This window comes from Uranotaenia lowii, chromosome 2 (genome assembly GCF_029784155.1).
Source record: "Uranotaenia lowii strain MFRU-FL chromosome 2, ASM2978415v1, whole genome shotgun sequence".
NCBI lineage: Eukaryota > Metazoa > Arthropoda > Insecta > Diptera > Culicidae > Uranotaenia > Uranotaenia lowii.
Window position 1 is genome coordinate 139,413,346 of NC_073692.1, and position 16,616 is coordinate 139,429,961.

General features: G+C 33.5%; 1 protein-coding gene across 5 annotated transcripts in view; it reads left to right on the plus strand.

Moving 5' to 3' along the window:
* LOC129744889 (uncharacterized) overlaps window positions 1-16,616 on the plus strand; it is a 161,652-nt gene that overhangs the window by 35,283 nt on the left and 109,753 nt on the right. For 3 of the 5 annotated variants that reach the window (XM_055737640.1, XM_055737643.1, XM_055737644.1), the window contains exon 2: window positions 8,780-10,162. The gene's annotated coding sequence lies outside the window, so the exon portion shown is untranslated. Of the gene's footprint in view, window positions 1-8,779; window positions 10,199-16,616 lie in introns of all 5 variants that reach the window. The other 2 variants (XM_055737641.1, XM_055737642.1) reach the window with 2 other exon arrangements.

Here is a 16,616-nt window from a genome sequence, read left to right on the forward strand (position 1 = left end):
TTTTCGTTGCTAGTGTACTTTTCACGTGGCACCAGTAAAATGGAGTAAAATGGACGGTCAAGTCGTCCAGTCCGGTTGTCCGGATTTTGATTAAAAAAAACCCGAATTTTCCGGATTTAGTCATTTCATTTTTTAAATAATAATAAATCTTTTATTAAGTTAATTTTTTTTTAAATTTTGCGTACTAAAATGAAATTTTTTGAGCAACTTTTAACATAATAATCATGCACGGTTTCTGGATGCTTAAAATACGATTCAAAATTTCTGATGTGTTTCGAAGAAAAAAAATTATTAACCCTCATCCGCATTAGGGTGTCATTTTGACACCATTGCAAGTTTGAAGGCTTGTAACTTTTTTCAGAAGCTTCAAAATACAAAAATTTCTTCGGGGACCCTAAATGAATTCAAAAGTTCTTTAATATTGCATCTTTACTTTTTTTATGGACGAACCCTGGAAGCCTGGACAAAAAAACTCCCTTTTCCGACTTTTGGTGTCATTTTGACACCACAAAAGTAAAATCTATTTAAGTCGTTTGAATTATTATGAACTTCATAATTACGTTTCGCGGTTGGAAATTTTCTATTGACAGTAGTTCTCGTTTGCTAGACACGACACGCATCATTATTTCGTCTGTCGGCTTCGCTCTCTGGCCGAATCACCACCCACCGTACCTACTCGGAGAGCAAACAAACACGTTTTGCTGGACGCGGGGCTTGTAGTTTTAGAAATTCAGGAATGATTTTACGTTTATAATTTTCATATTTTTGTGAAATCTCACAGCGTGAATTGTAGCACCTCACTAGAATGTAGATTAAATGTGCTTTCCAATGAATATACTCTTGATTGGTTCAAACAAAGTAAAAGCACTGATAATCTGGGTACAACCTGACAGTGGACCACAAAAACAGATGAAATTTCAATTTGTAAAAAAATCGCGCAAAGTAGTGAACTTTGAAAAATTCCAGTTAATTCAATTTTTGTTGCATCAAAAATCTAAAGACAGCAAAATGTTGGAATTTTAATACATTTTGTAGTCATATTTTTTTCAAAACTCTACCATCGCTCAAACAGTATTTACAAGCAATCGAATGAAAAGTAGGTTTTTTAGACCACTTTTTTAAACTTTTTGTGACCATTTCACTAAAAAAAATTCAAAAAAATATTTCTTGTCTCCATGATGTAGGCATTAACTTCAGCTTTCAAATGCATAAGGCAAATATTTTTTTGGACGTGTAACATATGAACTACAGCAGTTTTCGTGAGGCATGTTTTTTCGGATTTTTTTTCTTTCATGCTGAATAACGAGAAAACTAGTAACTTTAGCTGTATATAATGTTCTAAACATATTTTACTGACATTATAAGGTTTCTATTGGTATAAGATATGTTTAAATCGGTTGAACACGCCAGAAGTTATAACGATTTGAGCTTGTGGTGTCAAATTGACACTCCTAGTGCTGATTAGGGTAATGAAATCTAATGCGGATGAGGGTTAAAGTGCCTTTCGTTTTAATTTTTTTTGAGCAGTTTCTAAATTTAGCCCAAATTTGCTTGGTATTGCCCGGATTTTGGATTGACAATTTTGAAATCAAATGCCTGGATATTGTTAGGTTTTTAGATAGAATAATGCCTGACCAGGATACGCGCGGGAAAAATTCTGATCTCTTTTTTTTACTCCGTTATTTTGTTTTGTTTATTTTCCGGTACTACGTATGACTGTGGAAGTTTTGACATATCCAAAACAACTGAACAGATAACAATGAAATATTCCATTACAGAATCTTCTGTTCATATTTATGGTATAACACCAAGAGAACGTTTAATTTTTTATAAATAGAATAAGACGACCATAAATTGATTTACTTGGTTTTTGTAAACGTCAAGAATGTAATGAGTTAGTTTGAGAATGGAATGATATTAACTTTGTAATTATATGTGAATTTCATCAGAATACCAAAGAAATGTTAGATACTATCCACTTCTTCCTTTCATACTAAGGTGCTAAAAAACTAAACAAAATTAAGGATATAAAAGGGTTGACTTTGTAAAAATAAAATTCATAATTTGATCCAACACTCAGTATCAGAAATCAAGAACAGATAATTGGTTCAATAACATCTTCAAATACAAGAAGCTTGGAAAATAAAAATTTTAGTCTCGACGAAAATATCATTCAAGATCCAAAACAGAGGTAATGAAAACTGAATTAGATTTGCAAAGACTTTTTTGAATTTCATTTCTGATTTAGAATTCAAGATCTCAAAGTAAAAAACGATTTCATGACCGTTTGATTTGAAATTGCTGTGAACAAAAATTCCATGTACGTACATACACAAATATTGAATGTTCTAATTTTCTTTGTTCAGTGCTTAAGCATCCATTTCTCGATAAATATGATAAAGTTAAAGTCGATATAAAAAAGATGATTTTAAAAATTAAGAGGAGATAATCTAATACAGGAAACATATCAAATGCATGATAGATAACGAAAAACAGAATGGTATATGAAAATTTGTTGATATTTATATATTTGCAGCATGAAAAAAATCGCAAAATTTCATACTATGAATAGTGTTGTGCCATTTTTACAAATGGCACTTATCTTGGGGTTAATAGAAATTTAACATATCGGTGTCAAGGATCCTCTGTTAGATGAAAAAAAATGTAAAACGGAAGAAAATAGATTTTTAACTTTTTCCCAGAAGATATTCGCTTTCCAGTTTTCACCTGAAAGCAATTCTTCACACATATGGCTATTTTAAAAAAAAAGCGTCTTTTTTCAGTTGATGAACATTAAGCGATTTCACTCGCAGTTGTTGAGAAGAACATAACTATACCTAATATTTTTTTTTCCTTTATTAGTTTCACCAATTGAAACTTGTTGAGAATAGTGACAATACTTCTTCTGATAATTAATGCTCAAGCTATTCAGAAGACATTTGAATATATGAATCGATAGATCCAATTTAGCAAAATGAAATATTCAATATGTGGAAATGCAAAACTATCAATTTCCAAACTAGGCACTATTGAAAAGAAAGCTCATAAATGTTTAAATGAATAAAAGAAAACGATGATTGTTTCATTTATTCTTGGTACTGTTAATCTGGTTGAAACTTTTAAAACTTTATAACACCTTATTACGTATACCTTCTAAAATTAAAAAAAAGTTCATTCAGCTCCAAACATCCTGTCTGGAACGTAAAGATTTGAAAAAAAACAAAACAAGAAAAAAAAAACTTGATGAAGTAGCAAAGGCATTTGAAATTTTACAAATCATAGAAATTATATTTTCTTCGAACAAGCACAGAGCATTTAAATATCAAAATCCTTTTTTAAAAATATCTTTAAAAAAAAAAAGCTATTCCAGACTTCATTCTGGACCAATTTATTTGGGTATGAAAAAGAAAGTGGCAAACGGTTGCTTATTGAATTCCCAGTAAAATGAATATGATTTGGATATCATAAGAATTTAAAGTGTTATAACTATAAACAAGAAAAATCCCGGGGGATCGCAGCAATTTTCTTGCCTTAAACTGCACTACACAATTTCAGATCAGCAGCGTAGGCGACTTTTGGTCCGTTAACCAATAAGAGAACATCATTGAAATAAAGAGAAACACAATTGGTCCTAGGTGGCTCCCTTGCGCAACCCCCGATTTAGTAGGAAATTGTCTAGAAAACACATCCGCAGACCCTCGGACATTAAGCTTTCTTCCGGTTACTAGGAAACCAATCTAATCAAGAATACCATATACCTAGACGTCCTAGTTTGCATTTTCAATAGGTAGCTTTGGTATGAAGATATCGAACACTCTTTAGCAACATCGCTCTGTGAATAAAAATGAAATAAGTTTATTATTTTAATTTTTCCTATTCCGTTTACTTAAGATAAGTATGTTAAGAAATAATTTCATGGTTTAAAGTCAAAAAAATGTTTTAAAAATGAATCGCACTTTTGATGAGATGCCTTCCATCAGGTTCTATACAGTAGCTTTTCTGCATTTCCTGATGCTGCCTTTAGATTTTTTTTGAATTTTTCCATGCTTTGAAAAAAAAAATATTAAAGATCCTCTTAACTATCGCCCAATATCGTTCAAACGGTTGGACATCTGGACAATGGGGATTTGACGTTTTTTCGATGAATTGGATGTTATTGTCTGAAAGCCACTGCAATACAGGCTTGGCGTAATGTGCAGGGGAATTTTTTTCAAGCATTCATCTTTGTAAACTTGAGAATTTACTCTACTCCCTATTTGTGAAGAAAAAAATTGACCGCAGACCACAGGTACAAAAATATTGACATACTAGTTTTTGTTCTTTGGGTTCGTTTTCCATTAAGATGCACTTGTTGCTGATGTCCAGAAACCGTTCGTAAAGCTTCCACGCCCTTGTTTTTGCTCGAGATTGTTGCTCTTCGGATTTATTTTAGTTAATTTCTGCTTCATTTAGGTTACGTTTGATATGAGTGACTACTTTAGCATCCAACTGGGGCTGATTGGAACCAGATTTGCTTCCGGATCTAGGCAAATCCTTTTAAGAAAACTCGTATATTTGTCGATGATATTTTCACGCTTGTGTGGTGTACTTCGACCCATTTTTCTATTTGGTTGTAGGTAACACCTTTTCCAGTGCTTCAAGTGTGCAGAATTTTCTTTCTAGTTTGAAAGCAATACGAAACATAGCAATGATGAAATAAATAATCCGAACAAATTGACTGCACAACACTTTTTAAGCATGTAAACAAACTTTTGCTAGCCTCAACACAGAAAAAAGATCACCCATTTTTGAGTAAACTAGTTTTATAAATTGCTAATGATTTTTTGTTTTTAAAACCATGTTGATTTGATAAATATTGTTTGGGAAAATAGAAAGTAGGATCAAGGATTACCAGTTCGAACAATTCAGCAATTAACTTTTTGTCTCCACCGAAAAGTTTACTCTTGGGCTCGAACTCGCGGACATCGGCTCTGGAGGCAAACGACTTGAAAACTGAACTATACGACAAGTACCACCGTTGGTTTAACGAAAAACGCAAAATGTACTGATATTGGCGAAATGAAACTCTATGACCTTTTTTTATTGGTCCTCAGGTAGGATTTTCATTTATCCGCAGAAACCCTAAAGTTTTTTAAATCCGTCGAAAATCCGTAGATACTGAAATGCTGAAAATCAGTAGATTTCTTGCATCTATCCGTAGATCCTTGGAAGTGCTTAAAATGCGTAGATCTGTTAATTCAGGTGGTGAAAGAGATGCAACAGAGAGATCAACCGTGGGCAACTCATTTGCCAATTTGCCTAATTTTTCAGGATTTGCCTGATTTTTGAAGGTCCATCCTGATAACCTGATTAGCTTCGTTTTATCCCTGATTTATGGAAATAAGCCTGATTTTGCCTGAATTTTTTGCCAGAAAATTTGTACAGATCTTTTCGAAACTCAATAGAAATTAAGTGCTAGCTCGTCGACACTCCAACCTTGAACTCAATAACTTCATACTTCAATAGGATTCAGATCTCTTAACAAAGTTTTATAACTGGTTTAAGAATATTTTAGCTTCCTGAACTTTTTTGTCAGATTTTGTCAAAACATAATTGCATATCTTTTTGAATTGCGTCTTCAAACCAGTCAAAACCTTTTTTTAAATTTTTTGGCACCCCGGAAAAATTCGAATTCTGTTGCCTTGTTTTATCCACTTTTATCTGAGTCAATTTCGCATTTCTAAAATATATGTAACAGTACTTGTAATTAAACTAAAATTCGGTCAAACTACAATATTAATCTTAGGTATTGTGAAATTCCTGAGAAAAAGCTGGATGATTTACGGATATAAACATATCATGTTTTCACCCAACAATCAGCCAATTTATAATATTTAAAATAATAAGTAATGAAACGGAGTGAATGATTGATTTGTGTTTCAGAGTCAGCAACTTAGATAAACGTACATTTTATCAAAATTAATTGATTAGAAGATGAATGACAGGATAACATGATTGTCGTTTGCAAACATTTGTTCACATTTCTATAGAAATCGGAGTTTTTGTTTCAAGTTTATATAACTGTTCTTGCATATATTTTGATAAGAAAACTTTTGGAATTTGTCACATTTAAGCTTAACTTCGCTAGAACTACTATGAAAAATTTTGCCAAAGGCTTTGATTAGTATATCAAATATTAAAGTTTGAATAAACCAAGTCCAAAAAGGTAAATTTCAAACAACTGCTGAATCACGTATTTGAAACGTGCTATGTTTCGTCAGTAAAATGTGTGGAAGCTGGTCAATCTTTGATAGGAAATATGACGTGAAAATAAAACAATATCGCGTTTAAAGGTTGAAGTGACAGTGAGCATGTAGTTAATTTTAAAGAAATAAGAACGGTACAGTGTACCAGCTCCACAACATTTTACAACGGTGATCAAAAAAGGCACTTCGATCATTTTATGTAAGCCTGATTTACCCTGATTTTTATTTCAAGCTCCCTGAATTTGGAAAAAAATTGTTGGCAACCCAGGTGGGCAATGAACACATGCGTGATATACATGGAGTGTATCGATAGAAGATCCAGCAGTCAACCAATGGAGCTCAACATATACGCATGCTAGAGCCTATTTCGACGCCTTCACCGTGGTGTTATTTGTTAACGCGCCGTTGTACTGAAGTGGAAATTGCGGGTTCAATTCCTGTCGGTGAGCCGTTGTATCCTTTTCGAGAAATTTATCACATTTACGGCTTGTATTCTTTCTTTCTTTGATATCTCATCTTTCTTTAATACTTCCCATCATCATCCCCTTGGTACCAAACTTTCATTTGGCTCTCAATACCTTATTTAGATATTAGTTTGGCATAACCTTTCGGCATATTGATGCTCGAATGAAAACTTGTTTTGCCATCGGGAAAAATGCGACATTAAATTAGGCTATCATTTTGACCCTGATATCTCGTTTTGCTTACTGTTTTCTGTCAATTCAGGCATCAAAGTCAGCAATGTAAGTTATGGAAGTTTAAGAAAAATTTAGTTTTAAACTTCCACACAAAGCTAGCTGCGGTCTAGTAATCGTAAATCAGAAATTGTATAATGTGTATATTTAACAACTTAAACGCATGAGTGCAAAGATGAAAGTGATAAATCTTTATTCAGATCTGGCGTATCACGTTAATATCCCAGATCAATAAATAAAAACCCAATTTAATACGCTTAACAGTGGATTGGAGGCATTCTTACAGAGTGTAAATTATCTTTGGAAACATATGAAACAATAATGGATTCCTTATTTCTGAAGTATGTATGATTAGTCTATAAAAATATTATGATTAAAGAAAATCGAAATCAAAAATTACTTAACTCAATATAAAAACGACCAAAAACATAACGTTTATTCATCTCCTGGAGCACTACTGAGAATGCATATTTAATTTGGAACTCTTTTCATAATTTATCACAAAAAAACTCAGCTTGATGGCAGTCATATCACATGGTTTTGGTCAGCGTATTTATTATTTTATCTTTAGGAGGTAGGATTCTTATCGAAACTTATGCCGTTTTCGTTTTCTCCACTGGCGCAGGGCAAAACTTTTCTGAATAAACAAACAAAATCGTCACCCTGGACGATGTAAATATATGGTTGCTATTCTCAACCTTATGCTTACCCTCAACACAATTCTACGGGTTGCAACCGCCTGCTTGCGATGCAAACCTCGGGCAAAACTGGTTGGCTTCTGAATTAATAAACGAACACAATGACAACAGTTAGGGCAAAAGAGCGCCGATGTGGTCTAGTGGATAGGCTGGCGTGAGTCTGGTTTTGGTATGCCAGGCGTACTGGGTTCGATTCCCGATATCGGCAAGAAAACTTTGGGGTTCGAATCCCATAGTGGCCGACAGGTAAGATGTGTTTTCATATAACCGACTATATAATAAGAATGTATCACCAGTTACCAGCTGACCAGGTATATACATGGATGCCGGAATACCTGTAAGTAAACTAGCCCACCTGATTGACTCGTTCTTCCAAAATAAACCTACATCAACACAAACATTCATCCATAACAGCTCATACGAAGCCATGGGGTTCGGGTATGGTTTACGCGTTGCATTGGAGATTTGTCGAACCTATAAATCTAAGAATGCATGTGGGCACATACTTAGGCAGAAACTGCGGTGAATCCGTGCACCCATGGTGGATATCCAACATATATACATACATACAACGACGGCAGTTAGGACAAAACTCGTGGGTTACTAGGTTTCCACTGCTTATAAACGAAAACACTATTAATGATCAATCGTGGAAGTATTATTTTAAAAAAAATATAGCTGGTCCTCATCCAAAGGTTTCAACTCCTGATGTATTCAGATTGGCTTAATTATGAACACAAACACAGACAGGATCTCAATAAAACTATTTTTCCTCGAAGAGATTCCTTTTTCTTAACTCTAAGCGTACATCTTTCGAGGATATGATAGCATCACACAAATGCTAAAACCACCAATCCACAGAAGTGTACTCTGTATGCCGTGACCGGAATTTGAATTACAAACGAGTGTATACTACGGCATAAATGGCATAAATGGCATAAATCTACATCAGTTGGTCGTTCTATAAAGTGTTTATTCAGATATTTGGTGGAGGTTTGATAACATGTCATGTTGCTTATTCATATACATACTGTGGTGAAACTATGATTGCATTTGGAAACATATAGTGATCTCCGCAATTGTAAAAAATCGTATAGCTCAAACTTATTCCGATTTATTTCTTTTTTTTCACTCTATCTAGGACCATCATCGTATCGCCATCCCACCGACTTGTTTTTTGCGCCTCTAGGAAGGTGCACTTTCTGGGACCCGGAAAGGCTGACACCGCCTGACTCTTAGCAGGATTGACCAGAAAGATTGCAGATTGGCCCCGATCCCATCATATGCTCTTTCATCTTTCAACCATATTAAGTATTGCTTGACAGGCTGAGTGGGCATTCAATCACGAGCGAATGGCATTTGCAGTTTTCCTTGCTCTGTGAAATTAGTAGCACAGTGTCGAAAGGTGCGAAAAACAAGTCAAAAAAGTGTACCTCTGACCGCAGAGACGTTTCGAGGAAAGTGAGGTTGACACAGACGATCTGGATTCAAGTTTGAAGACTTGGACACAGGTGGGACGCGATAGGAAGCAATAAAACTCCAATCAAGATCTGCAGCACACATACGGAAGCCTCCAAAGGCAGGCAAACGAACACGAACATCTCTCGACCAGGATCCAGCCAATATTTGGGGCGTGAGCGGACAGCGGACAGTTGCATTCTTCAAACGAAAAGAAATCACGGAAGAAACCAAACCAAAACTTCGTCGCCCAATCGACGGGCCCAGCTGAAAGCCTTCGCATTTGGTTTGACCACTCTCTAGCGAAAGGCTGCAGTGACCCGTTTCTGTTACGCCGTTTGGCAGCCCTCTAAGTCCAACAATTGACCGGGAACTTCGACTCTTCAGTGCTGCAGAATCTTTGACCGAACCGTAGGCTAAACATTATTTAACGTTCGAGACAACATTAACGCCAACAATAGCATTGGCTACATAACATCATCATCAACAACAACAGCAACACCGTTTTTAACAAAACAATAGCAGACACATTCAACAACTTCTGCTACAAACTAGTGAATCGAATTCAAGAAAATAAGAAGAATAACCAAACAGTAAGAAGCAAAGGCAAAACACGTGAAGGTAATCATAACGTGAGATAACCAGCAGCAAGGCCGAAGAAAACGAGTGAAATTGTAAATAAGCGGAAAAAATATGAAAGGAAAGTGAATTGAATTTTGATTCCATTCGAGTTTTGCCGCCCTTCTTCTGCTGCTGGGCACTGACGAGGAGTGGAAGAAAGATAGCAACAACAAAAAAGTGTGAGTGAGTGAGTAAGTAATCGAATGCGAGCAAGTTGAGTACTTGAAAAAAGTGTCTAAACGGAAAATAACGAAAAGAAGTTAATGCACCTTCCTCTGTCACGAAGTTCGCGTAATCTGGCAAAAGTAGCCGAATCCGTATAAGTGTGAAGCCAGAGAAGAACCAGTGAAAAAAGTTTTTAAAATTAAGAATAACTAGCATTAAATCGTGGAGCTGAGCATCATGATCCACCTTTAAAGCAGCCGGCATTCAATAATGATAAAGAGTGAGTCCATCAGTGTAAGAAAAAGAGCGAACCAAGGTACGGATTGATTCTTATGTGAAGAAAATAAGCTTTTCGGTACTCTAGCTAGGAAAATGTTGTAAATTTTTCAAACTTTTCCAATATTGTCTTCTCATTGTTGTTTTCTTCCCATTTCAAATCAATCTGCACTTTCCTGGTTTAGTAATGCACTCCTAAAATTGCTTTGAAAATATATATTTCAAAATCATTTGGAAAAATATGGGGAGTTTTCCATTCCTATCCTATTCTTCTTAAAGCATGTTCTGTTACATTCCTAACTTAAATAGCGATATAAAAAAATATTGTGAAAGACCGTCAAGATAATAATTTGATCGTCAAAAAATAAAAATAAAAAAAATTGAACAGTTCGACAGCTTGTATCGCTCACATGTGATTTATGCCTGTTTTTGATAAAAAAAATCTCCAGCCCATTCATATTGTTTTGAGCAGGCGTGAACAACCTTTTGAATCTACGCACACAGTGAAAAATGATACTAAAAGGTGATCAAACTTGTTTACGTCAAAACGAAGCGTTCTAGACTTATAGTGTCTTCGGGAAATTTTACCAACATTACAAGTACTATAAATTGAGCTTTTGAAAAAGATGATTAAATCGCCTAGTAGTGAGATAGAAAAATATTTTTTTGAAATTTTCATTTTGGAGCTATTATGTGCTCATCAAGTTTTCAGATTGTAAAAAGTGTAGAAATTTTGTATAAGACGAACGTCGTAGGAGCTAACCATAAATTTTATTTTTTTCTACCATAACATTTCAGGCAGAGCTTATACATGCAAATTATTCAAAATTCAAATTCAATTCAAATGAAACAGTTTTGTTTAACAAACTCAATAAGAATATTTAGGCTGAAACGAGATATATTGAAAAAACTAAGAATAATAAGCTGTTTTCAAACAAATGTATCTTCCTAGTTCGGTTAATATTTTGGTTGCATTATAATCAGGCACATCGATCGTTCATAAAAATATAACTTTAAAACGTTTATTTTTTAGCTCTATAATTCAATTAAGCAAGTGATTTTCAATGGTTTTTAGGGCAATATTAAAACTGGGAGTTAGCAACCATTTTGTTTGGTTAAAAACTTTATCCGCATCCTTATCTCGCATGCGTATGAGGTTGTTTAAGCTTTCATCGAAAAACTTTTCAACCTTGCAACCTTTCTTGTCGCTGTTAATACGATATGTTTTGCGTAAACAATTTTTTTCACCTTTTTGTTTTTTTCCCTATGTTCAACGGGCCAATTAAAATTTGAAATTTTGTCGGCAGTTTTCACGTAAAAAAAACTCTTTTTTAATTTTTGTAATTATAAGGTTCACGAATTTTTTTATAAATTCAAATTGTTGGCAAAAAAAAATCTGAAAAATTAAATTTAAATCGAATTCATGAATGCACTTAAAAACAAAAATTCAGCATGACTTTTCAAATACCTGATATTGAAAATTTCGAACAAAAGATATGCTTAAAATGCCAGAAAAAAGTAAACAACCTGAATGATTGTGGGGCAAGTTTAGATAAGTGCAAATTTGATCAAGTCATATAAATTTTGTTTATCATCCTTTGAAGAAAACATTAAGGCAGGCCACGGGTTTCTCCTCCCTGGTTTTGGGTATTCAATTTTTGCCTGAAAAAAAATATTTTGACCACTTGTTCCAAACAATGAATATCAATTATTTAATTTCAGTTATTTTTTTCGTAGAAACGATGATAATTCAAAATAGTTATAAAGATGATCATTTTTAAAAATAGCAAGACAATGAAATTTTTTTGAAGTGAGTAAAAATAAGTTGAAATTCAGTGTGATTACAACAGCATTTAATAATGAATTCAGATTGATGAGATTTATTAAAACCGAGCATAACAAGCTTTTTAATGAATAATTGAAGAAATATCGGGGAGAAATTTGTAATTCCATTGCAACACCGAGAAACTGGAAAAATTGAAGATTTTATACAGCTGGATTAGTTTCCCCACAAAAAAATTTCGCAGACTGAATGATCGAGTCAAGACCCATCTCTTGGTAACAGTAAAAAAAATTTTAAAAAAAATTAATGTACTGTACAAAGCTTTTAAACAAAAAACATCAATAACACAAGGCAACACAATTTAAATTTTTCCGAGGTACATCAATATTTACATTTTGAGGTTAACAGATTAACAGATTTACTCAAAATCGATCAATTTGAAAATTTCCACACGCCATATAACTAAAACAAAAGCTAAAATTCAAAATCTGGCAAACGATTCGGATTCGGGACGCAAAATTATTCAAAAAACAGCTATTTAACAACCCACCCCATTAAACTAAAATTGCTGTTCCCTAGTGTAATTTGTTTAAAATATAAAAAAAAAATATCAAAAACTATTGAACCCGCATCGATTATGACCACAAGCAAAGATAAAACAGCAAATGTGGTTTACAACATAAAATGTGGAGGATGTGAAAAATCCTACATTGGATAAACAAGTCAATTCTTACAAAAAAGATTGGAACAACATTAAAACGATGTTAAAACCAAAAAGATAGGAGGAACCGGACTTGCACAACATAGTATCGAGTACGGTCATGTTTTTGATTTTTAAAATACCAAAATCTTGAAAAAAGTTTCGAAATACAACACCAGAATCTGTGCAGAAATGTTCCACATTAAAATTAGAGGCGACAACGATGTTGTTAACAAACAGAAAGATTCAATTAATTTCAAATCAGTATACAACTCCATTTAACCAAAGATCAAGACACTGACAGATCAATGTAAACATAACATCAAAAACAAACAACAGACAGCGAATAACAGTACGACGATCGCTAGATAAAGTATGATTATTGGCTCTTGTAAAATGGAAAATTATACAATAAATAAATTTAATTTTAAGGTCCACTGAGGAAGAGCGAAACGCCAAAAGTAGCTCGAAACGTTTGGACCAACTGGCAGATATTTTCGTTTTAATTTTCGCCGAAACAAGTCGATGAAAACAACAAATAACTGCATGAATGCAATGCATACTTAGTGAAGCTCGAGAAGTGATGACAATTGAATGTATTGTTTGTCAATGCCAAAAGACAGGCCCCTTTTAAACACCTAATAACAAGTGTGTGTAATAAGATACGAAACTAAGATCTTCGATAAAGCTGTTCAGCGAAAAATTTCCTCAAAGAATTTATAAATTGACACTACAACCATGAGCAGGCTTGGGTCCACACACAGCAAAAATTATTTCCTGTAAAATTACGCAAATATCCTGTAACGAAAAAGGAGCAGGACATTAACCGTAATGTTACAGGTCGAGAAACAAATTACGTGACATTAAATTTTCAGTGTACAACTTTTTAACAGGACATTAGCTGTAATAATAAATGAATCTTCGTTAACTTTCAAGGAAAACAATTTAAAACTACAGGTTTTGTTATTTACAGATTGATTTATTTTAAAAGTTACAGTTTCAGTGACACGTAATAATCAAAAAAATTTCTGTGCAAAAGATACAAAAATGATGTCGATTTTTCAGTACAAAATATTTAATTTTCCCATACAAATATTAAAGTTCAGATTACTCATGTAAACTTTACATAAAAATTCTGCGAAAAACCATGGATGAGTTTTGATCTAAAACAAAGCTTTTTAGACCCCAGGTTTTGAGAATTTCTGAAATGACCCCAAATCGACTCAGTGTATTGCATATGGAAATGGAATTTTTATAAATTTTACATTTTCCATATCTGTAAAGTATTTTTATGCCGAATGAAGAATAATAAAAAAAAAAATCTTCCAATTTTATTAAGTTTTCGCTTGAACAATGCATGCATAAAGAATATAAAAAAACTGAAGGTTCCATATAACAATGCATTTGTCTTACGTTGATGGTATTTATTTTAATTTATAACCTTTAAAAACAAGTCCTAGAAGTTGCCATATTTTTCAAGAAATTTGAAAAAATTTACTAGGGATTAGAAGAGTTCATTTTAAAGAAAAACATTCTAAATTTACTTAAATAAGAAAGTAGTAAACTAGTTCTTTTTAAACATAAGCATTACCATTTGAGGCATTGGTAAACATTTTTCAAGTATTTTGAAATATTTAAAAGTAAGACATAAAGTATGCGGTTCAAATCAGAATAAACTCGACTCTGGTGAACTCGAGTAAAATTAAAGATTCAAGTTTGAAACTTTGTTTAAGAAGAATTTGAAATGTAAATAATGTTCAATATAAAACCAGTAAAATGTGTTTCAGTTAAATTTTTAAAAAAATCTGGATTTCCCAAAAAAATCTAAATTATTTTCTATATTTGTGATTTGGGGTTTTGGATTGTGTCCCAAACTGACTCTGATTGAATATAAAACTTAAATTTTTAATTCAGAATTAAAATTATGTAAGGGAGAGTGGGGAATCATGGGCCACTTTTTTTCGTTGTTCCATAACTTTTTTATTATAAAAGACTAGCTGATCCCATACGAACTCCGTTTCGCATTTTATTCAGAATATGTCATGAACAGTTTGAATGAATGTCAATTGCCAGGCATTTTCAGATGCGTTTCCAAATGCATTGTTAGGCAATAATTACAAAAATGTGGAACACATAATATGGACGATCACTTTTTTCTGTCGTATGCTACTAAATTTGAAATCATGAATCAATTGACAGTGGCAAAAAAAACCTCGTATACGAATTTTCGTCTCGATGCGATGCAAAATTATTGCAAAACAACAAATTTATCAGTTAATACGGAAGACCCCCTGTCGTTTGTCGTTTGATTCAAATATTGAAATCAAAAATCAATTGACCGTCCCAACCCCCGTGTATAAATTTGGCCTCGATCGTTGTCAAAACATTAAACCCCTTTCGGGGGCCTCTTTTTCAAACTTCGAAATCGATTGTTCTTCTCTCAAAACTCCCGTGTGCAAATTTTCAAATCATTCTATTTCATAATAACGTCAACATCTTAAAAAAAATCAGTGAATAGTTAATATGGACAACCCTTTTGGCGGACCCCTGACCCAAAATTGGATAATTGGAATCAATTGTTCGTCCTTAATAATTGCTATGTGCAAATTTTCACCTCAATTCGATGTATAATAATCTCAATAATACAAAAATATTGAAAAGGTAACATGGATGACCCCTTTCGTCGGCCACTTACACTGAATTTGATGCCTTAAATCGATTGCACGTCATTCAAACCTCTCGTTTACCAATTTTCACCTGAATCCGATGTATAATAACGTCAATTAAGGGGGGGGTAGGGTCTAACGGGTATAAAAAAAAACACCATTTTCACGATTTTTTTTCTAGAGCTATCGTTCAAACAAATGTATTCAAATTTTGTGCATTATACAAAGCATTGTTAAAAGAACATTTAGTAATTTTTTCGTAGAAAAATATTGAAAAATGAGCCGGTGACGGAGCACTTTCGAGGATGCCTTTTAGAAAACAGGATTTGCGGTGGACACTGTATCTCAGCACAGAATCATCTGAAGTCAAAAAATCAGAGCAAAATATTTTTAATAGATGTTTTTCTGGACCCCAACGTTTTCATTTAACTTAAAATTTTTTTTATGAAATTTTTGTGGCTGTTTGAAGTAAAAACTACGATTTTTCACGAAAAAATCCGTCATTTTTCACCTGTAAAATCTCCCCAAAGTAAAAAAATCAAAAAACAAAAACGTTGGGGTCTGGTATTTTATATGTAGAAAATATGTTCCAAATTTGAAAAGAATCGGATAAGACGTTTTCAAATGACGATGTCCACGGGCTTTAAAAATGTGCTTTCGAGAAAAACGCGTTTGAAGTTTCTGCTCTTGCTTTCTTGCAGTATTAGATAGGAGGAGATAAAGGCCTATAACTTCTACAGTTTTGCTTCAAATGACTTGAAAATTTGACACAACATTCTTGAAATGTTTTACAATAAGAAAATGAAAAAATAAAAAAATCGATTTTTTGAAAGTGTTAGACCCTACCCCCCCCTTAAGCAAAAATAGCAAACAGATAATATGGACGACCCCTTTAACTGGCAGCTCACATAAAATTTAATATCGGCAATCGATTGCCCGTCCCTTAAAATATCCGAGCGCAAATTTTATTTTCAATCCGATGTATAATAACGTCAATATCACAAAAATATTGAAAAGTTAATATGGACGACCCCTTTTGTTGGCCCCTCACAAAAAATTTGAAACCTGAAATCGATTGCCAGTCCCTAAAAACTCTCGTGTATCAATTTTAATCTGAATCCGATGTACAATAACGTCAATATTGCAAAAACAGTGAAAAGTTCATATGGACGACCCATTTTGCCGACCCCTGACCCAAAATCTAATACCTGAAATCGATTGCTCATCTCTTAAAACCCCCACGTGTAAATTTTCAACACAATCCGACAAAAAATAACGTCAATATCGTGAAAACAGTATTTGTTTTGTA